Source organism: Scomber scombrus, chromosome 8, assembly GCF_963691925.1.
Source record: "Scomber scombrus chromosome 8, fScoSco1.1, whole genome shotgun sequence".
Taxonomy (NCBI): Eukaryota; Metazoa; Chordata; class Actinopteri; order Scombriformes; family Scombridae; genus Scomber; species Scomber scombrus.
The window spans coordinates 15527881-15552355 of record NC_084977.1 but is presented as its reverse complement, the minus strand read 5'-3'; the positions used below and the strand labels follow the sequence as shown (position 1 = coordinate 15552355).

Sequence of the window (24475 nt, the reverse complement as noted above, 5' to 3'; positions counted from 1 at the left end):
TTCTTTATCTCACTTGCAGATGGTAGATGACCACAATCCACAGTGTAAATTGCCTTTATGTAAATGCACCATAGATGAGCAAAGTGCATTTGTTTTTTGATAAGAATCGACTGGATTGACTAAAAAAGTAATCTCGTACTTGTGCCAAAATACAATCAATGTTTATTGTCCTATACAGTATACTTTTCCTGCCAATATCAATACCTGTGTTTATTTTTAAAGCTTTCATCCTCTACAAGAGGCCTGTTACTCATTAAATCCTTAACTATTAGCTGTCTCAAAAAGTGGACTTGTTCCAACATTTAAGTCTTGTAAATATGTGTTTGTGTTTAAATGCTTGTAACTGCCTCTTTTGTTGATATCAACCATGAATATGACAACTTTTTGAGTAAAGTAATTTTATTGTGAGAATTTTTTTCTATTGACCTTGAACAGATGATGTTTGTTTCCTTTTTCTTGTCTGGACAATTTCTAGTCTTTTATGTAAATTGTTGATTTGTCCTTTGATGTATTTTCCTGTTCTTGCTTTTCTTGTTATTGCTCTTTCTTGCTAAAAGTAAAAGATGCGGTACAACCAACGTCAGCCGAGTGTTGCAGGTGCTTTTTCTGGAAGTATCATACCCAGATCCAACCGTTCAACCTCAAACATCTCTACTGTATATATCAGCTAATTGAGTTGGCATTCCTGTTCAAGCAATTTGAAAACATAAATTGTAAAATGGATTCAGTAAGCACTGGATCAATGGAGGTTCTCCTGCCACATCTCAGATAAAGCTTCCACTGCCAGGAACCAAACACTGGACATTTATATGGACAAATGTCTATATAGTCATATGTATATACTGTATCCACTCAGTGAAGGTGGGGGAGAGGAGGAAGAGGGCAGGATTTGGCCACAACAGGTTTTTTCTGTCTTTATTTGAAGCACAGCTCGTATTCATTAAGCAGCCACAATTAAAGACACTTTACCTAGGTCCCAGAGCAGCAACATTGTCATTATATGCCATTAACCCCCAAGAGAGTAAGGATTTTAAAGTGTCAGAGGTAATGGGCAGGGTCAATCAGAAACTACAGAAACACCACAGATTGTTAGGTTTGAAAAGGAAACCTGTAAAAGTCAGTTTCAAGAATTGATTTATTATTTTTATGGTTTTCAGGCTAGGTAGATAATTTCAAACAGTAAAAACTGTATTGACAGTACTTATATTGGCAGTGGAGATTACTCCATATCCAGTAACAGTAGTCATAAAGGTGTCTTCAACTATTATACTGAATTTCTTTCTTCACCAACCCCTCTGTGTAAAAGATAATTTATATATTTAATATTGTCAGAGAGGTGGAGTAATGGTCCTCTGTGTGCCGTGCGGTAAGAACATTATGGCAGGGATAGGAACCTATTGCAGTTGTATCCACAACTGTTTGACTGTCTCTTTGTTGCTGTGTCTCTTATTATAATGCCTTTGATGAATGAAATTAGTTGAGAATAGCTGGAAAAAGCACTGAAGTATGATAATTAGCTTGCTATTGAGTTTGAAATGCAAAGCGTTAATAGCAATGAGGATGGCTTCTCCAAAAAACTGTAATACTAATTATAACGTTTGACTGCATCCTCAGTGGAAAAAAGTCCTCAATCTAACTTAATAAATTAATTTATTGGACATTTAGAGACAGTACAACACACTTTAACAACATAACATTTATTTGCCACAGTGAGACTTTTAAGATCAGATTAATGAACTCCAGCTCCATGTCCTTGTTTGCTTTAGATAGTTTAAGAAATAATGTAAATAATGCATTTTTATTTTTTAGACAGACTCTGTAAAGTGGGTCCATAGGCAATCATAGGACAACTAAAAAACTGTTAACACTGTCACCAACTGGGTCACTTCAATCAGCTCTAATGAGCTGAGCCAGTCACCCATACCTCAGGAAAACATTACATTTGATGATTAATGTGCAGTATTTTTTGTCACCTTTATTTCACATTTTTTTCATTTATTTTTTATGCCCCCAAATGATACCACTTTCTCTCTTGTGAATTCAATGAATACAATTGTTGCTGTTTGATTTGTGTCCTCAGAGGAGAACATTGTATCTGCTGCATCTCAGCCTGAGGTGTGTCTTTGTTATTCATTACATTAGTCAGTCAAGCAGTGTTTTCATAGTTTGTTCAAAACATTTTTGATATCTGGAGGTGTGTGTTGAGACCTCTTGAAATCAAAGAGGCTCAGCTTTCTTGTACAAGTGATACCATCATTGTGATCATCACCTGAACAGCCTCTCATCATGTCCACTTATTGCCACTCCTAGGATGCTTCAGCAGTCTGGAGGTTTTTAAGCTGTTACTCCAGACGGTTGAATGATTTAATCATTTCATCTTATCTGAACTGTACAACTATACATCCTCTTTTTACTGCTCAATATCTTCAAAAGTTATTTAGAGCCCTTCCTCTCAAACAGACTGTAAATCTTACATTCTGCTAACTAAAATGACAAGGGCTCAGTAAAACGGGACCAGTAAAGAGGTTTTTGTAGCTTTAAAATATATTGTGTCAGCATACCTGAAACCAGACTAAATCTCAATGTTCTTACTAGCTAAAGGAGAAAATGGGTTGATGAAATGACTTTCCTTCTCCTTCCTCCCTCTTCCTAATTGCACCAATAAGCCTGCAGTGGCAGTGTTATATGATTGTTTGTTTTGAGGGCTGCATTACAGCTTATCTAATTGGTTCTGATGCTCAGAGGACTGGTAATATTTTAAACTGACTGAGGACAGTGCGAGCTATTGGGCCATTGACACATTGCCTCTGAGGCTCAGATGCATAACTTACACAGAAGTCAGATCTCTTCAGCCATTTGACTGTTGTTGTAATCAAACACGTACAGACTGTTTGGGTATCTGGACCTCTAAATGAGAATGATATAGCTATACCACATCTGTACAACCTCTGTGAAGACACACACACACACACACACACACACACACACACACACACACACACACACACACACACACACACACACACACACACACACACAATAAAATTAGCATGGAAATGAAGTGTTTTGTGACTCTTTGATGTCTCTTAATGATTATACATTAATGTTATGTCTCTCTCGCTTCTCTTCCCCCGTTGCATTCCCTTTCCCTCATTCCTGCTCTTTCCTGCAGCAGTATGCTGAGATCTCGGACAGCCTTTCAACCATGTTGGAACTGGGCTCCTGTTTGGTCAGCTCTCAGTCTCTGACAGGGGAGCACAATGCTTTGGGGCTGTCTAGAAACCCAGGAGGGCCAGAGTGTCCAGATGATGGTCTGGATCTTGGCATTGGTGCAATGTGTGGTAGCAGCAACCCCAGGCGCCAAATCCACCACACATCCCCGACAGACTGTGAAAGCTGGCAGAAGCATCGTGCAGGACTGGCAGGTGACTCAAGCCTGTTTTCTGGGTCCCACTCCCTCCTGGAGCCCCCGAGTCTCTCCACCAGCTATGACACCCTCTACCTCCCACACCTGTCTGGCCCTGCTCCACCTCTACACCAGGACCGCCTCGGCCTGTCTCTTGATGTGACCTCATCGTTCGAAGTCGGAGGGGGAATGCTGGGGGTAGAAGGAGAACTGGTGGTCAGTCCCAATGTGATGAAGAGACGTCGGGGTGGTCTGATCGAACAGAGGGACATTGTGAAAGCCCACCAGGCTCATAAGATACAAAGCACACCACAGGCACGACGCAAGGAGTGGGAGTGAGTATGATTCTGATTTAAACTCTAAACCCTGACTCTTTCTTACTTACCCACTAAAACGCTCTGGGTGTTTTCTACATGACTGTTTTTCTGAATGTTTTGAAACGTATAGATCACATCGGCTCACAACTCTCATAACATGGAGAAACAGACCACAGCAAAACAGTTGTATACAATGTCAACATTTGTTGATATGATAACAGGAACTATTTTTTATTGAACTAGAACTAAACAAACATTACTAAGCTATGTTTACATAGAGCACTGAGAGCATTTTTTTGTCTACAACTTCTGTGGTACATTAAGTTTATTTTATTCTCCACCTGTGAGCAGTGAAGTCAGCATACCTGGGACCAAAGTTTAATTTGAAAAATCTATGCAGCTGAATACCTTATTTACGTAGTGAACGATCAGGTAGAAGTGGGTGAGACACATTTTCCTATTACAGTAATTCTTTTTACAATACATGTATGGTGATATAGTAAACTTTCTTTATAATCAATTGAAAATATAAGACCAAACCAGTGTTTTCTCTCAGATTTCTCTCTTTGGGTACAATTTAAAATAAACTATGAAATACAAAAATACTAACACATGTTTTTTCATTAGCATTTTCAAACTCACAATGAGGACAATGTATGTGTTGACAGAAGTTACAGATGCAAATATGTATTTAAAGCATGGATGTGTCTTTAGTGTCTTTTGATTGCCAGTTTAATTGCAACCATCCTACAGTGGAATGGAGATGGACAATGTCTTCATCGAACTGATTATCGTAAGAGTCTAATTTCAGCAGCTGTTTGTTTGTTATGTTGTCATCCCAGTCACTGACGCAGTGATGATGATTGTAATTCTCAATCATCATCACACATCATATATATATATATTGTATGTAAGTGTGTGTGTTTAAGGTATGCTCATTCACATGCTCATGCCACGTGTATGGGAGTGTGTGTATCTATTTACTGGTTTCCTGCCCTGCGGTGCAGTGGGATTTCTTGCTGATTATAGTGGTGATGCCTCCCTCTGTTTCCCTGCTGAAACTGGGGCTTCATCTCTAGTGGAATTGGCCCCAACTGCGCTTCCACACCCTTCCTCACCACAGGTAGAGGATGCCACATCCCATGCCGTGTTATGTGTATAACTAGAGAGACAGAGACTTGAGGTGCATGATGGCAGGAGACAGATGACATACAATAAATGGAGGGGGATTCATGAGGAGGGTGGGGGCAAAATGTGTATTAGGAATAAGAGGAGTAATTTTGAATGAGAACTTTTTCCATTCAAATCTGCATTTGTTTAAGTCCATGTGACAGTAGTTGATGTGGGCAATTACTGGATTACCAGGCCTGTATAGATGCTCGGTCATGGACTGGATAACTATTCTCTGGCCTGCCTGATATAATTAATATAATATTTGATGTCAGATTTACACTTCTGATACTGAGAGGACAATGACCATAGTGAGTCAGGATCTGTTACAACCATGAACATTTACCTCTCAGGGCCACTTAGAGGCAAACATACAGCCACCTGACAGGACAATGGAAAATGAAATGTTGCACCTGAGCCAAAGTGTGCACCTGCTTTTATATTTTGAAGGGGGGTCATTGTGATTTTAGACCAAACAGGAGAAATGTGTTTATAAAAAAGCTCATGAGGTTTTTTTGTGCCTGTTATTAGCAGAGCAAATTTCACAGGTTGCCATGAAATGTCCTGCCCCTAAGAGCACCCTGTAGCGCACCCCCGGGGCAGATTATCAGTGTTGTATGCAAAGTAACTACTGGCATGAAAGTTGTTTAGGGTATTAATGTTTCCTGGAAGATGACCCTCATGCCTATTAAGAAATGTTAGTATGACAGTGGTGCAAGAGGAAACTTGCACTCTCACTAATATTTCTGCTTGGTACAAAATACAGCATATAGTAGTTTTATTAATTTGCTCTGTTGATTACATTTACAAAATCTTCAATGTGCTTTGTCCATTTTCTTACCTCTTGTTTTGTGGCCTGAAATGAGCAAAGCAGATTCTATGAACCACTGACTTTGTCCTTGTTCATGTGCCTCCAAATGACATCTTCTGAAAGCTTCTCATGTCACATTCAGAGCCCTACTTGAAATACATGCTACAATAGAAAACACGGCAATTAAGCCTCCAATTCTGGTATCTTGTTATCTTGTTCTGCTTTTAGCAGGGGGTTAACTGTGTTTTGTTTGTTTGTGTAACAGATGCATGTGTGTGTCTGTGCATGTACTCTGTGTGTGTGAGCATTTGACATGTGGATAAAGATATCCTTTTTGGAAGTGCTGGATAAAATAACAGTACTCAGTGTTGGCTTTAACGTGACCTCAATGACAGTAATCACACTGAATCAATCTGGCATTTCAACCGCATCAGGAGTAGACATTGGAGAGCGCTAATATCTTTTGGACTCTATTTGACCTCATTGCTGTGTGTGTGTGTGTGTGTGGTGTGTGGTGTGTGGTGTGTGGTGTGGTGTGTGGTGTGTGTGTGTGTGTGTGTGTGTGTGTGTGTGTGTGTGTGTGTGTGTGTGTGTGTGTGTGTGTGTGTGTGTGCTGTAATTTTTGAGACAAAAGGTGGCATAGGGAGAGTGTTTATTGTACAATTTGGTTTCTCTAATTAGTTCCTTGATTTTCTTTGATTTCCATTCTTCTGAGTCCAATGTCATATCTGCAGCTCTTTGTTGTTTCACCTTTCTTCTGCTCTGAATGAGGGCTCATACACACTCCTCTACAGTAAAGGGATGCACCATGAATGAGACTGGTGCTCCACTGTCTCTGGAGGACTGAATTGGGCAGTTATTACTAAAAGCATCTTCATGTCATTATTAAAAGAGATTTCAAAAGGAGAGTAAACAACGCCACAAATGTCTTCTTCTTCTCCCTCTCACAAACAAAACGTAAACATGTGTACATCATCTGTTCAAGTTATTGCTTAAATGTTTTAGTAAGAACATTGGGAAAGGTCCAAGGTGAGTAAAATCAGATTTTATATTCTTTTACGACAACAATGTAGAGAGAGAGATTAAAATAAAAAATGATCTTTGTTTTATTAGAGTTGTTTAACTCTTTGTAAATGAAGTAGGTAATTGTGACGATCATTACAATATTTTCATCTGGGCCTTTTCAAAAATTATATTCGCAGTGCAAATCAGGAACAACTCAGCAGATTAATCAGCTTCACATCAGAAGAGCATTTTGTTATTTCATGAAAATCATCACCCCACTTTTGGAGTAGAATCAGTCAAACCATCAAACCTTCATATTTGTCTCAAAGCAGAATATGATGCACCAACACCTATCAGAAGGATTTATCATTTATTCATGACCTGACATACTGTCTGTATGCTAACCGGTAACATGCACATATATAAACACAGACAATATACTGAGGGTACTGGGACACCAGCACATCATAATTGTGTGTGTGTGTGTGTGTGTGTGTGTGTGTGTGTGTGTGTGTGTGTGTGTGTGTGTGTGTGTGTGTGTGTGTGTGTGTGTGTGTGTGTGTGTGTGTGTGTGTGTGTGTGTGTGTGTTGTGTTATCAGTGGTTATCTGTGAGGCGATGCTGCAAGTGTCCTGTGTTGATACTATTCTCGGCAGGGGTGTTTACGGACTTGGGCAGACAGTGTGTGATCCTCATCTCTTCTGATCACAACGTGATAGAAACACTGGCTGTGCCTCTGGCCATCCATAAAACGTCCGTTGCTCACTGCTGCTGTTGGAAAATTGCCTGTTTGCAGTAGCTTTTTTCATTCTTTACACACTGAGCACAAGCCTCATTATTTATCCACCAGGACAAAGAAAGAGGACCTCTACTACAGGTCTCAGTTTAAGTCTGCATGAGGTTCTGAGCATTGAATTCATCTAGTATTTCTCATTATTTATTTTATTTCTATCTGTATTTGTTTTTTATTCTCTTTTCTATTCTCTTTTCTATTTCTCTTAAAGTTGGTTTTCAGTCAGTACAGACGTGACTGTTGTATAAAAGCTATAACCTTGTGTCTTCCTCTGGCTGAATTATTATTTTCAAAATGACATTCAAAGGAAAAATATTTGCACAGTTTGATCAAAGCAATTTGATGCTGTCATTTCTGTTTCTCTCAGATGAGACTTTTTTGGGAAGCAGCTCTACAGATTGGAAAGCCAGTAATATCGTCCTGGAAACAGTGATACCACCTCTGGTTTCAATTTGTCTGCTTCTCTAAGTGTTTGCCCACAAAGTGTTAGCTCTGAAAGAGCGTATGCATTCTGCTGCCCTCAGAGGACCTCACACTTTGGTTTATTCTCAACCTGTTGACCTGAGAGTCAGACAGATATTCAGGAGAGGAGAGACAGGGATTTAAAAAGTCCATCACTTAGTCCGCCAGCAAGTCTGCTAGCAGCTCATTCACATATTTCCTTATTCATGTTTGTCTGTTGAAAGCTGAGGGAGTGTGTGATTGATGTTTGAAGCAGAGGCACAATTGGACAGCAAGGCATGCAATCTAAATGTCATTGTTCATTCACACCAATTTCACTAGATTTGCTTAAGGGGCTCGACTGCACCTTAAAGTTAATCCTATGCCATATGTGATTTGTTTCGTCTCCTTCATTGTTCATGTTTCTTAAAGCTACAGAAACTCACTTCAACTCAATTTGTGCTCAATGGACCATCTCTAAAAAGGTCATCACAGGCAGCTTCCATCAGTGTTTTACTACTGATGGTTTGACACTTTTAGTAGTCCTGATCCTTTCTAATTTCATTAGTACACAACTGAGAGAGAATCCGTCTCTCGCCCTCTCCGTCTCCTTCTCCTTCATTATTGTCTTGCTGTCAGTGTCAGACAGACACCCAGCGGAGTGTAAATGTCAGAGCTGTTTGTCATAAGTGAATTATTAATGATGACATGCTGAAAGCCATTTTCTGCACCACAAAACCATGTGTCTGTCAAACAATATGCAGAATGGAGACGGCAGCATTATTGAGAGAGCATGTGTGTCGAGGGAAAAGTGTAGAAATGTTTGCTCACTAACACGCACTATAGAAATGTTTTCATTTAATTCAGGCTGGCATATTTGTTTTATGACAATGACATATTTGTGCTGTGTTTATGGTAGCTTCTCATTAATCTCTCTGCATTCATTCTCTCTCTTTACTTCTTCGTTGCTCTCTCTCTCTCCTTCTGTATGTCCGTCTCCCTGAATCTCGATTGCAAAGTGTTGCCAACTAACACTGTTGATGACCATCACAGAGACAGAGCGAGATCATGAGTTACTGAGATGTGTGATCTGTCAGCGGATGATAGTGTCCGAGTTTGACTAAATGTTGCTATGGGGTGCAAAATGAAAGCAGTGTAGGGATGAAAAAGAATTTGGGAGTGTAGCAAAGAGGAAAGAGACAGACACAGGCTCAAATAGTGTTAACTTTTGATTTTGTGTGTGTTCCCTTGTGTTTAACTCATATTTGTGACAGAACGGTTTAAAAAAAGCCCCTACAATGATTTTGATTATTACAATTTCTGCAAATTCTAAAGAATTAGTTCGTGTTTGGTTTTAGTAAGCTTATAATTGCAACATGTCCTTGGTTTGATTCCAGCTGGATACCTTTGTTGCACATTATCCCATCCCCTTTCTCTCGCCCTATGTTCCTGCCTATTTCTGCCACCATTAATAAATGCAAAAATGCCAAAACTAAATATTAAAAAATGGCTTTAGTTTGCTTCAGTCACCATCTCTGTTTCAGAAATGGTCTTTAAAATTTTAATTAAACCTGAATGTGATCAGAGCACACCATCAGATGGCCTATATTTTCTCTCGCCTCAGAATATCACTGGGACGCCCCCCATTCTCCTTTCCCCATTATAATCTTAAATGTTACTACCATGCATCTATGGGCTCATGCCCCGCTTTACTGACACCACCTTCATCCCCTGAGGGAACCCTCTATGAAATATGGCCACTGGTCCTCCCTTTCAGCACCACATGAAGGCAGCATGTGCTCTCATTTACTATTACACACACACACACACACACACACACACACACACACACACACACACACACACACACACACACACACACACACACACACACACACACACACACACACACACACACACATGTTTCCATCACTTCAGGGGACATTACATTGACTTACATTCATTTACTGGACACATATCCTAACCGTAACCATAACCACTACATGCCTAATCTTAACCCTTATCCTAAACTTAACATAACCCTAAACTTATATTAACTTTAAATCAAGTCTTCACCCTAAAATAAATCATTTACCTTAAGGGGACTTGCTTTTTGTCCCCATAAGACAGGCGAGTCCCCATAACATAACTGTGTGAACAGATTTAAGTCCCCACAACATTAGGAATACCTAGTACACACACACACACACACACACACACACACACACACACACACACACACACACACACACACACACACACACACACACACACACACACACACACACACACACACACACACAGCTCTGAGTTGAAGTCTTAATGTACATGGGTTAGTAGACATGTAGATAGATAAACATTTATTATCTGTTTAATAATTAAAAACCATAGATGTGCAGATAATTCACTCGCTACAAGCAATATTGTAAATTATGTTTCAGGCTATGCATTGGAAAAAAGTTTAGTGTCAGTTTAAACATTTACAGTTTTATCTTTTAATGAAGTGCATGCTAAGAAGTGTAGCTGTCTTAATTGTGCTTCTGGAAAATAAAACCGCTGCCAGAGGTGCATAACGCTACATTGAACTCATTTACATTCATCCATAAGAACAATTTATAACTTATTAACATATACTATCAGTACAAGAGAAACATCATCACATTACTCCAATACTTAAATAACTTTACTGGCTTCACATTGATAGGAGAAATCCTTTAAAATCCTCCTGTTGGTTTTTAAGGTAGTACCTTTCTGACCTGCTCACTCACTAAACCCCCAACAGACCTCTCAGGTCATTAGATGGTGGCTTTCTGGTTGTATCCAGAATAAGATCAGGTGCTAGTGCATTTATTTACTGTGCCCTCTGCAGTGCTCTGTCTGATGACAAACTGTATCCACATTAAAGCTGTGTGTGTGTGTGTGTGTGTGTGTGTGTGTGTGTGTGTGTGTGTGTGTGTGTGTGTGTGTGTGTGTGTGTGTGTGTGCGTGTGTGTGTGCGTGTGCATGCGTGTTTGTGTGTGGTTCAGCCCATGAGAACGTTGGACTGCTCTGTATGATCTTCCTCGAGTATGTGTGTGTATGTTCCGTATTTGTGTGTATGTAGGTATTGTGACTATAAATATTTTATATATTGTTGTTGTTTTTATTATTTCTGATAATCTTTTAATCTACTCTTTTCTTTGCATATGCTTGATGTTTTTATGTCTCTTTTAAAAGAAATGTAAAAACACATTGAGTTTCCATGTAATGAAATATGCTCTATAAATAAAGCTGCCTTGCCTATCAGCCTCTTCCTGGAAAAAAAAACCCCATTTCAACTAACCACATAGATAAATACACTATAGTATATTGATTAATGTTAGATTATTATTTTAACTGTGTTTACTCGCTCTTTGTCTCTTAGAGAGGTATATGCTTTTCTGAACAGCTGGTCTGCTATCCAGGCAAGTCTGCTAGAAAAAAGCAGCACTTTGTGTTGACCCCCATATGTGCACACACACCGACAAATAAAACACTCTCATGTAATGATGTTTGCATAGAGAAGAGGCACATTTAACCCCCCTCTTTCAAAATAGGAACAGGTCATCAGCTTACATAAGACAGAAAGTGATGTGGGTCTTGAATGTCCTATTTATTGTCAAGCCCAAATCACTGCATTTTAAACGATAAGACTGGTGTAATTGTCATTGTCAACAAAACCCATGACATCAAAAGATGTGTGGAACAAAAAACTTGAACCACGTGCTGGACATAAAAACCCAAAAGCATCAAGGAAAGAAATTCTGCACACTGTTGCTCCCTTTGCAAATACTGTTTTAACCAGGGGAGTGACGTTTCTAGTGCACTGCTCTTCTTCAGACTAAAACCAAATATATAGTCACCATCTTTAACAGACAAAGGCGCAGGTCACATGACAGTCACATGAAAAATGTTGTGTACTCATAATACACAGAAATATAATCCAAAGTAGTAATAATTTAAAAAGTAAAAAGTTGTACAAAAGCTGTTAAGGACATGTCAGTGAGCCATTAACACATTTCACAATTTCATCATGTCATGTCTGAAAATAGTCCTTAACAGGCAGACCATCTACTGCTGTTTAAGTAACATAGCTAAAAACTACCTTGCCCATCTGTTTTAGAAAAATATTTACCCTTTTAAGGATTAAAAAAAATGTGTGTGACCCTTTTTAAAAGGGAGGTTTTCAGAAGATCTTCATTTAGATCCAATGGGCATGAGGCTGAGAGCCACAGACACATAGGGAAGTAAGAAAGGATTTAGAGACAGTCTAACACACTGTTGGTTTTGGTTCTTTCATGGTATTTAACTTTTTTTCTCAAAATTAAATGTGAAAAAAAATGTAATACTTAATTTACTGTGATAACTGTGTGTGTGTGTGTGTGTGTGTGTGTGTGTGTGTGTGTGTTTGTGTGTGTGTGTGTGTGTGTGTGTGTAAGGTATGTTTATGTTTTTGTGTGTGTACATGCTGAAACTGTGGCTGTCATATGCCTCTTTGGACATTAAAGTCCTGAAATGTCGAGCCCAGTGAATGTGGGCCCCGTCATAGACCTTGAATTCAAAGCTTCAGATTTAAATATCAAAGATGATTGTGCTGTGTTCTCAGAGTTCAATGCTGTTAGCTTATTGGAGCAAATAATACCTTTGTAGTGCAACAGGATTTCTTTCAGCCACTGATGCTTTCAAGCCAAATGGGAACCCTAGCTATATCTAAATTGCCCTTGTTGGCTCCTGTGTTGATATTATAATTCAGTGATAGGTTGTGTAGCATGTGGTCAGCATCAAGATCCACACACTAGGCTTTGTTTGAAGCTAATAGGGAAACAAGCCAGATGCATGCCTAAATTTGTGTTTGTGAAATATTCATCATCCATTTCCCTCAAAACAGGAGGGAGTCTAAATGTTGCTGCTGTGTGACTTATGTTGCTCCAGCATGGAGTAGTTTTGACAAATGAGTAAAAGGCACTTTGTAAGCAAACTGAGTCCATCATAGCAGCAAACTGGGACCTCAGCGTCATGTTTCTGACCTCTAGTGGAGCTACTGAAAAATGCTTACTGCACAGACGGCCTCATGCATGCATGTATTCATGAGACAAATGGATGGTGTTTAGCCTCTAATCATTTGTTTATATTATGATGGCATCTGAAATTACTGGGTAAATATGTTGAGAGGTGTCAGTCCAACTGGGGATTCGCACAAGAAGTGGAATAATTGACATAGATTTTCTTGAGAATTATACATGCGGAGCTACAATGAGAACGAGGATGTGAAATCTGACACATTTATAGTTTAAAATCTCTTTTTAGCTTTATTGTGAATGCATTGTGGTCTTCCTCACACTGGGACCTCCTTGCATTTGTAAAGGGCAGGGGGCAGTGGCAGGAGCCGCAAATACACCAAGAACTGGTGAATTATTCTCCTATTTTCCATTTCAAGTCAGTCTTTTCAGTCCGATAATGTAAAATTAGCCTTGTTTGCTGCACCAGAGGACTTCCCTACTCCACAGTCTTAGTCATTCACCATAGCTTCAGTCGAGCTTGTCTGCACAGTATGTTTTTTTCAGATCAGAGCAGCTGCCACTTTTAGGTAATGATGTAGGGATATACTGTCATGTGGAGTGAAAAATCAAGCATACCCAATCTGCAGTTACTGGGATAGTAATCTGAAGAAAGTCACAAACATGCATGACATTGCTAAACTGCCATCCTGGGGCTAAGGGATTTAATTTTGTAAATATTTGGGCTCATTTCCAATGCCAAGTCTGAACATTGATCCATACTTTCACTGAGGAAAACAAGACAAAATAAACAAAATCACTCAGTCACCTTATATTCATTGCACCTTTGATTGAATCGGTTAATCAAGTTAAGAATTCAGGCATCACTCATGCTAACTGCGTATTAACTGGTTCCTCTCAAAACTCAGGAGTATGCAGCCATCAACCAGCCTACCAGCCATCTGCTTATAACTAGCAAGGCCCTTGCACACCTCCATGATAAATTTACAGCCGCCTGTTGACAATATTGATCTGCCGGGCTGGCAGTTTGATTATTAACACACTTTTTATTCACTCTAATTTTGAGCTAGATAGATATATGAGCTAATGGATGGTTTAATTTAAAAAAGGAAATGACTGCAGCACAGAGCAGTCACTGAGAACTCACTCCCTCTTTGGCTGCACAAGTTGGAAATTCCTTATTCATGGTTTTTTTGATTACCCCACCTGCTTCCTATTCACTGTATTATGATGGATTTCCATCATCAAGATTTGCACCATGTCGTTGAAAGGTTTGGACTAAGAAAGTTCTCTAAACTGCTGACTATTCATACTGTACAATATAAACATTCTCCAAACCCCCTTAATGTTTTGTTTTCTTTGTATAAGCACACTATATTTAAGTTTTTTATTCTACAAACTAACAGTATTCTCCTCATGCCTCCCAAAGTAATTTCAGTTCCTTCATCTGAATAATAACTATGTGCTTTCAGGGAAAACAACTACAGTGGCTGAATAACATAAAAAACGTTCATGTTTCATATGAAAAACGGTATCTCTGTATATGATATTGAAAGATAATATATTATAGTAACGTTTTTTTCTATCTTTTCTTAAGGGAGGTAATACTAGTCAGTGATACCACAGGATTTCATTTAATTTATTTTCAAAATATCCCATTTCTTATTCATGATCTCTATTCACAACAAACTCAAATCAACTGAGAAAAGGAAAATACAAAAATGTCAGTTTTGATTGAATGTCTGCATTCAACATTTTTAAAGAAAACTGGGATGTTGAACAGGAGAATGGGGAATTATCCACATGATAGTTCTCAACTTTGCAAGCACAAACACTGCATACAATACAGTATATGACCACAATTTGGAATTTACAGTTTTGAAATGATCCAAATAGCACACAAGAATTTAAAATGTCTGGTTTGTATTGAATGTAGTACCTCTGTTTGTCACTAGATGGGGATAATTGCTCAGCAATCTTATTTTCTTCCTCGTTTCCTACAACTGAGAATATTGCTAAAGGAAAGTGAGGTATGAAACAGATTTTAGGATTCCTGGAGTGACATGTAATGTTATTACAGACATGAATTAGTGTTAGGCTGATATATGAAGCTAATATTGACCTTTCAAATGTCAGATAGCAGCCAAAAATGTAATCTACCTGCACAAAGGTGGGGGCATGCTCCTGGAAAGTCATTAAAGCAGCCTGATAGACCTGTCACATTTTTGTCACAATTTTCACTGATATTCCATTAACTGTTTAAGTAAGGCTTTCACAACTTAGATTATTTAATTTATAGACAAACAGTTTTCTGTATCATGGGTGTGATGTGTCACCTGGTGTGTCACTTAGCCTCAAGGAACCGCCAATGCTTAAAGACACAAACAAAAAATCATTTTAAATCACTCCCAAATTAAATTATTTTTTTTTTTCACTGCAAGGAAAAAAATTAGACAATAGACAGTTCCAAGTAATTAATGTTCTGTTTCTGTAAATGATTGTTTATATTAGTATTATTTGTAAATAATGAGTGAATATGAGTCAAATTCAGTATTTGAGCATATAAGTCATAAATGTGAATATACATCTAATAATTTATCTCATCAGAAGTAGTTGTTTATTGTATAATGATTTAAATGCCAATGCTTTTCCTTCTTTTAGTTATTAGATGTGAATATGAGGATGCTCATCATGACATGGGCAGTGTTGTTGCTAAAGACTGCATTGCAGTGTTTTTTTATCTACCGCTTAAGGCTGAATATATGAATTTCTCAAAATGATCAGGTCAGTGTCAGGCTAATCCTCTCCCAAGTCAATAAATTCACCACAGCAGCACATTCCGTCCATAAAGTCTCAAAAACGTCCTCAAAAGCGCTCCTCTTCATCTTTCTAAATGAAGTTGCTTAAATTCACTCAGCATCCCAGACAGCTGTGTAATTGTCAGCGTTATATTTGTGTCTTTGGTAACTGCAGTGCACCATTCACTGGCCAATTCGTTGCTTTGACCACTAAACTTGCAATATGGCGGAAAGAACCAGGTTAATAACAACCTGCTTGTAGACTGAGTCGTTTGTCTGGAGACAACAACCATAACTCAGCTCCCCGTTGGGAACAATGATTTATATAGGTTATTCCATAAAATCTAGGGTTATGGCGACAGATTCACAGGGCTGAGAATAGGGGGCATGTCAGTTCAGTTGCTAGGAAACAAGTAGGAGGAAGACAACAGTGGAAAGGAGAAATCTGGGTTGGGTAGCGAGAGGGAGAGAGTAAGACATCTAGAGAGATGGGAGGGTGAGAGAGACAGGAAGAGATATCGTGCCGCAGGGTAAATGTGTTTCATCATATTTCCTACAGGCATTGATCAAGGCCAGGAAAGAAAGCAACAGAGCTGCTATTTTCATGCTGTGTTATTACAGAGAGATGACTATTCATTCTGTCAAATCCACTTGTAATTATTTCTGTTTTTATGATTAAAAAAACTGTCTTCCCTCATGTAAAGCCCAGAAATTCAAATTGTAGCTCTTGTACAGCTCATCATTAACACACACTAAGACAGACACACACACACACATGCACGTACACACATAAGGTCCTCTCATGTTCCAACCATTACCATCTCAATGAAGCTAAATATAGTCCAATCCCCCAGCCCCCTTCATCTCGCCACATCAATAGGTCTGGCTTTGTTGTCTGTCTATCTTGCTCTGTTTACCCCAAGCTGTTCTGTGTCACATTGAAATCTGTGCTCTGGCCGATGGCACACTGACCCAGTGCACATTTATTTTTGGGGGAACTTTATAGGTTTCGTTAGGTTTTTTGGAGATTTGAGCATCGCCAAGTATACAAGCTCATTCATTAGAATATCAAACATCAAAATCCCCTTTGTGTCTCTGGTAGATCCATCAATCAAAGTGCATGATGCTGACAGTTGACTAATGCTGACAATATATCAAGTGATTGTAGGTAAATAATATCCAAAATAATATATTTTTGGCAATAAATATGTGTTAAAATGAATTACTTGAAAATGCAGAAAACAGATTTATTATAACCTCAATACTGTTGTTGTTGTGATTGTTCAAACCACGTCTTCATCCAAGTCTTCAGTTGTGCACTATGCTCATTTCTAATGGAAACAGCAAGTAGTCGCTGGATTTAAAACATATTCTGTTTATGCATTGGCAATGTGGTTATGTTTTCACCCATATCAATTAGTTTGTCAGATATTCAGCAGCGTACATCAGCTGCATCGACAGACTGCAAGAACAGACTGTTTTTGTGCTGATTCAGTTCTACATTTTCCACCAGTCCATGCTAATTGTATTTTGAGGCATATCACTAAAATATGCAACTTGATTTCAGTCCAAATGTAATGGTGCCTTTGCAAGCTGAAGAAAACCGTAAATTCAGCTCAAAATTGAATTGATTGAAATGATGTATTTGTGTGTCTCCCAGAGACTAACAAACATGTTTGATTTAACTTGTTCTTTGCATCTAATCAGTAAATTGTTCTTTACCATAATTGGATATTAATTAGGGCCTGAGCACTGACCAGTGCGAGGCCCTATTGTATCTGTCCTGATTATTATTATAGTTCCTATAAAACAAACGCCTTTTTGACAGCCTAAACGTGCCCCAAAACTTACAATCATGTCCGATCCGGCGAAAAATTCGATATTTTAAGGATCGCTGAAATGGGCGACGCAAAATGGATAAATAGCGCCCCCTAGAAAATTTTTAAAAAACGAGCCCCTCGACTCAGATTGACGTAGTCAAACAAAATTCGGTAAACACATGTATCATGTAAAGACTACTTTACTACTTCACTAAAAAGTCTCTTGGACCCATGACGTCACTCCAACAGGAAGTCGGCCATTTTGAAAAATATGTGCGATTTTGGCGAACAAACTTGTCCGAGGGATTTCATCCGACTGACTTCAAATTCATTCAGAATCATCTTGAGACATTGGGGATAAAAAATTCAAAAAACCTTTCTGATTAGGGATTCGGTTTGGGCGTGGCGGTGCCGACAATTTCCTTCGCCATTCCATCCTTCGCCAAAAAGCAGGAAATCCTTATAACTCCTACAGACATCGTCCGATCTACACCAAATTGATCACGCATGTAGAGGGTCCTGCCCTGAACACGTCTATTCATCAATACTGTGTCATATACACAGCGCCACCTACTGGACACAGGAAGTCAGCCTCATATGACAAACATTATCCGATTTATATGAAATTTACAGGATGTCTTCTCCACATTATACACTACAACATGACATATAATTGGTGGGTGATCTCTAGCGCCACCTACTGGACACAGGAAGTCAGCCTCATATGACAAACATCCGATTTATATGAAATTTACAGGATGTGTTCTCCACATCACATACTACAACATGACATATAATTGGTGTGTGCTCTCTAGCGCCACTTAGTGGACACAGGCAGTGATATTTCACCACATCATGCAACGTCAAATAAAAGCCTGCGAATGAAGACGTCTACCTGCATGCCCTCCGACTGCGCCACAGCCCGACATGCATAGGGGGGGGCGAGGGCCCGTTCATCGCTGCTTGCAGCTTTAATTTTAGGTTGGATTTAAGTATGGATAATTGTTGAGAGACAATTGTTTTCTTCTGGGTTTTGTGTAGCAAATTATCTGTCTCTGAATAGCAGGTGCAAATTTGCACAGGTATGAGCAAATGCTGTGATGGGTAAGAACAAATTTAATCAACCTGTATTCTTCAGAGACCTGCACTGAGAGGGAGCGCAGTAGCTTATAATAAATGAAAACAACATTTGACTGTGTTAGAACACCATACAAAGAGCAGACAGGGAGTTATGGCTCTGTGGTCATTAATCCTCAACCTGAAGTTGAATGTGATGTTCATGGAGATGCTAACTCACTGTGGTGAATGGACTCTTAGGACGCGTATAATGTGTTTTCAAAAGCATTTCAATCACCACAGTGCATTAGCTGTTTAATGGACAGCAAGCAACCTTCTTTGTTGGGTGAGACATTTTATAAAACATTAAGGTGTCATGTTCTTTTTTTTGTCGCTACCTTACTATCAGTCTTTTTTAAAACTTCCACATTATTGTGGTGCACCCCCCCTCCTTCAAAAGAAGAAAAAAAACAAGAATGTCTTTCTTTCCCACCACTTTCTTAATACACCTGCTGAATATACATATACTCCTAAGAGGTGGAAATGCACTGTTCCTTGCAAACTGTGTGGAGTAAAGTTTGGACATCCAGCAGAATGTGCAGTCAACCAGAGTTGTTTTCTGAAAACAATTTAATGCTCGGTTAACCCAGAAAAAGTAAAAAACTTTCAAGTTAACTTTAGTTTCCTCCGGCTTGGATACACATTTAACACACTTCACTTCACTACCCAGAATCCTTTGTTGCAAAGATGCTTATTTGACAAATAGTGTTTAAAACAAACTTAAATTGATGTAAAACATAGTCTGAAATTAGGAGTGATCATGGAATAAGTGCCTAAATGAAAGTACCATTAGACTCTTAAAGGATGTTTATGTGTTATGATCGCACTGCCTAATTGTATTTTGATCTGCTCTTTTATAACCTGCACAATTAAAGCTCCACCCATAGCTGTCATTGAGTGTGTTCATCACACTGATGAAAAAGTGTTGACACGTTTATCTCAGACGGACAAACAGATTACTTATTTGATGCTTCTCTCTTGCTCTGTCTGTCTGTCTGTCTGTCTCACAGCACTGTGTAAATAATATGTTGCTCACTACAGCATTTACACTCGTTCAATTACACTACCTGTCATTTTTTCAGTAATTACGTATTCCTTTCCTTTCCCTATTACCCAACTGGATTTCAAATTTAAGTGGCCAGCAAAGGAACAAAAATTAGAAACAACTTAATCGACAGAAGTATGTGTGAATAATCTGTCATTTAGTATTTGGTAACATAAGATGTATGATATTTCTTAAGCTGTAACATTGGAAGTGGGGTTTTTTCTATATGTAGAGTTGTGTATCCTCTGTTCTCATTATGTGTCTTGCACTGCTCTTTTGCACAGTATGTGTGATCCTGTTTCCTTGCTAAGTTAGCATAATGGCATTAAACGTATGTTGTAGTAATGTGACTGAATCTGATATTTTTAGAGGACACACATGTTTCTGCCTTATAAATGTGTCACCTTCTTTCTTCTCTGCTCCAAATCCATGTCAGACAGAACAAGAGGAATAAAATAAAATAACCTTCAACCGGTAAACATTTTAAATTATATCCTGGCAGTGGGTGTTTTATAGACATTGGCTCTCCTGGTTGTCTTTTGTAGTTATTATTTCTGGGTTTATGTGGATAAAAAACAGGTAAACTCTACACTGCAGCATGAAAATAGTTCTCACAGAAAAGTGGGACAAGCCACGTTGAAAGTGACTGGAGCACATTGGAAAATGGAAACTATTAAAATATTCACAGAAGACAAACAAACATGTGTCCAGTAAGTACATGTGTGTTGAAATAATATGTAGGACTATTATAGTATCTCAAAGGAAAGCAGCTAATTTAGTTAGAGTACTATTAGGCTGAGAGGATGATAATGACCAGGTTTCAGGTACAAGCCCGCCAGGTATCTTCATTTACACGTTCTATTTTTGAATCAAAGTCTTTGTTCACACCTCAGTCCTGTGGCACTAAGTCCTATAGAGACTGTCAACCTGCTGTCAAAACAGTGGGTAACCGTGGTAACCCCATGTTTCTCAGCTCAATTTTTGCAAGTTAGACACCTCATCTTCAACAGCTTAGGGATTTTCCAGGAGTGTATACAATGTCAAATTAAATGTAAGTTCTCCAGCAACATTTATCTTCTATAACTTTATATTTTACATTGTGATAAAATCACAATGTAAAATATAAATAAAAATCCTATTTGACTTTCTGACTTACAGCTGTTTCTAATGTTTTTTAAAGACACAACTCTGTCAGGACCCTTTTAGCTTAGTAACTTAAAGTTTAGTTAAGAAACATTTAAGAAACTTAACTGTAATAATAGAAGATACAATAGATGCATATAATTAAGTAACCACAGAAAAAGAACACTAGATACATCATGCCTAGCTGCTGTGTATAAAATATATAGTATTGAAAAAAGGTGCTAATATGTACACCACAAAACTACTACAAACTACAAAGTCTGTTGAAACACAAAATATTCAAAATAAGTGTTGAAATGAGTTGCAACAGATAATTTGATTTAAAAAAACTGCACTTACAGGAATTGAATCTGGTTTTGAGCAAATTGTGTAGTGTTAAGTTATTTTAATGCCTACAGTAAATTCTAAACTAACTCAACTAGCTTTGATATCATACGATTTGATTTATTTATGTGTGACAGACACAAGAACAAAATCCAAGGGATATAGATTTATAAGTCTGTAAATCTATTAAGCTAATGATGTCAACATACAGATTTGACTGAGTTGGAGGCTAGTTAGTCTGAGCTCATGAGTAAATCCATTAAAGTCATACTGCAGTTGGGTTCAGTCACAGTTATTCAACTAAATAACTTGTTTGATTCAAAATGTGGGTTTTCAATTAGAGAAAGAAACAAACAACTACTGACTTAAAGCATCGTTTACAACAAAGACTCTCTAACCGCTGTCTCTCTGCCTTTATCCAGGAAAGAACCATCAACCTTCCACCCTAATCATCCCAGTTGCTAACACCTAATTACCATTATTCACCCTTCACTTCTCAACCAAGAAAGCTGTGACTGCTGCTTCTGTATGCTATCATCCTGGCAGAAAACGATGTAATGGTATCACTCGCCTAGACTGAAATAACAAAAAAACAAGATAAACATGATGTGTTTCAGCAGTTATAACTCCCAAAGCCGATTGAGAAACACTATCACTTCTCACTGCGCGTAATGAGAAGACGTCTGATTTCTGTCTGTTATGTGTTCTATTTTTAATGCCCATAATATGTTGAAGCACTAATGAGTTGGAGGCCACACACCATTGATCACTGCCTTTGTCATACCACCATCACTAAATACCCGCCCGTGCTTGTGTGGTGGTTAACACTCTCCTGTGGTTCCTCTTTTCTTTGTCTTCTGTTTCCACCAACATCAGTTTATTCTCTCAGTTGATATGATGCTGGTAGCCGGTGACTTTTATTTGCACTGACTCCTCCGGTGTGACACTGGTTGATACTATTTGAGAATAAGAGCTTTTATTTCAGTCGCTTGAAACCTTTATTGGTTTCTTAATCTGTTATTATAAATGTTTTTATTATCAACAAATCCCATGAAAATACCAAAACCAGCAATGTGTTTGTTTGCCTCTTAGTACTTTCCGACGTTCCCTGCCCTAACTATGTCTCTTTGCCTCAAGTACACTGGTTGCTACTGAAGTCATAAATCTTTTTAAAAAGGGTCACAGATAATAGTTTCAATTTCATTGTAGTTTTCACCAAACATTACTCAAACAGGAGTAAATGGAGCATTTGTTGGGGACTATTTTAAAAAGCGGATTAGTACACATTTAGTCACTAATAAGGATTAATGTATGGCTGAAATTGTCCCCAACAAATGCCCTATTTACTCTTAATGTTTGGTAAAACAGGAGTAGATAGTAGATAGTAGATATTTCCAGCCGTGGATTACAGATTTACAGTACTAGTGAATATTTACAGCAGCAGGATGGTGTATGTGGGATCAACAACAAATAAACTACAGTGTCTGTGTTCATTATAATGAAGCAACATGTGCAAAGGTGCAGCTCATTGATAATTTACTTGTTTGTTAGTTTCTTTAAGAGCCACAATATAGATAAATATTGTTTCACAGGGAGCACAGCAACACCACAGATGTTGGCTGGCACTAATTTGCAGCCCAGTTGGTGGTTTTGCACGTCAATATAAGTTACAACAGCCCAACAAACATATTGCCGCAACAGATTTAGAATATAAACAATAGAACAGATGTGTGCATGTGAATGGATGATGGTATATGCACTAAAAAAATGTGTGCATATGTGTATGTACCGTATGTAACAAGTGGGTCTGTTTAGTGTTTGTTTGGCTATTCTGTGGAATTAGTTGACAATTAGAAAAATACCAAAACAGTTATCCTTGAGAGTTAATTCTCCTGGTTCACAGCTTGCTCTGAAGTCATGAAGTCGCGTTTCTCATATCTTACATGTGTGACTCCAACCCCCAACTTTAATGGGTCCTTTCCCCTCCTATTTCCCCTCTTCATTGTGAAAATCCCTGATCCTCATGAGAGTATATGATCAGGCAACACACAGAAGCATGACGCCCCCCCCACTATCACGCCTTGCAATAGTGGGTTTTGAACCCTGTAATTAGGCAAAGATGCGTGCTGCTGTCCTCCTCAGTGTCTTGCTGGCGCTGGGTGTTTCACAACAAGTGTTTACTCTCTCCTCCAGATCTGATGCGTGACCAGCATTTAGTGTGCTCGCCCTGAGGCGTGACCGTGCAGGGCGTGCAGCGAAGATCACAGCGTGGCCCCTCTTCAAATGATAGTTGACCAATCACATAAAGAGCTAGGATGATCCTTCGGGCAATTTAAAGTATTTTCTTACCCCCACCCCGGGATTTTTTTTAGAGTCACAAGAAAACCATGAAGTCGGTGCATATTTGGAGTAACAGGTTTACAGCCTAATGTTAAATATAATTGGTTACATAATCAGTACTGTATGTAGGCAGCAACATCTATTGTTTGTTTTCATTGCATTTTAACTTTATCTGTTCAATACAGTACTGTTTCTGTTGGTCTTTGTTTGCTGTTAATGTGTTTTGTTCGTGCATAGTAAACTGCGCGGGTAGAGAGAGGTTAGACAGAGGTTAGGAGAGAGGTGTGTTGATCTGTCGCATAAGGAGACATTGCCGTCTCCTCTCCAGCTCATGTAGTGTGGGAAAAGGAGACGCTTCTTTCACTATCCCACTGCTGACAAGACGGATTCAGAAGGTCTTTTTTTCTGTTTTGACGCCTCCTCTAGTTGACCGCTTGTTGCTTTCACGTAGGCATTGTTTCTGGGAAAATGTGGAAAATGCCAAAGTTTTTTTTCCGGTCGTGCTCTTACTCAAGCAGTAGTAGGATAATGCTCTTGTGGTAGGTGGTTAGCGGAGAAGAGAGGAGAGGAGACAGGAGTGATGTGCTCTGAATTAGTCAGTGGACTGTTGCTGGTTTATTTAAAAATCCATGGATCAACCTGCACTTCTTCTTTTCGCTCAGAGGACTGATGAGGATGGCTGAAGACGTGACCTGTTGCAGCTTTTCTATAAGCTTTTAGTGTTTGGATGGATAATACCCTGCAGAATGCACCGTCGAAATCTGTTTTTACAGCTTCATTTAAGGTGACGGATTGTGAAATGAAGCAAATATGAGTTACTTTTTGGATTTATGTCCTTTTTACTCAGAGCGCACTTGAAAGGGGGGTTGCTACTTTGACTGGACCTAAGACGCGACAAACTGGACAAAAAA

The 24475-nt window shown here is 38.7% G+C and overlaps 1 protein-coding gene across 1 annotated transcript in view; it reads left to right on the top strand.

The window, feature by feature from the left end:
• Window positions 1-3654: 3654 nt before the first annotated feature.
• Window positions 3655-24475, top strand: part of LOC133985365 (voltage-dependent R-type calcium channel subunit alpha-1E) — an 89899-nt gene continuing 69078 nt past the window's right edge. The window contains exon 1 of the mRNA XM_062424987.1: window positions 3655-3741. The gene's annotated coding sequence lies outside the window, so the exon portion shown is untranslated. The remainder of the gene's footprint in view (window positions 3742-24475) is intronic.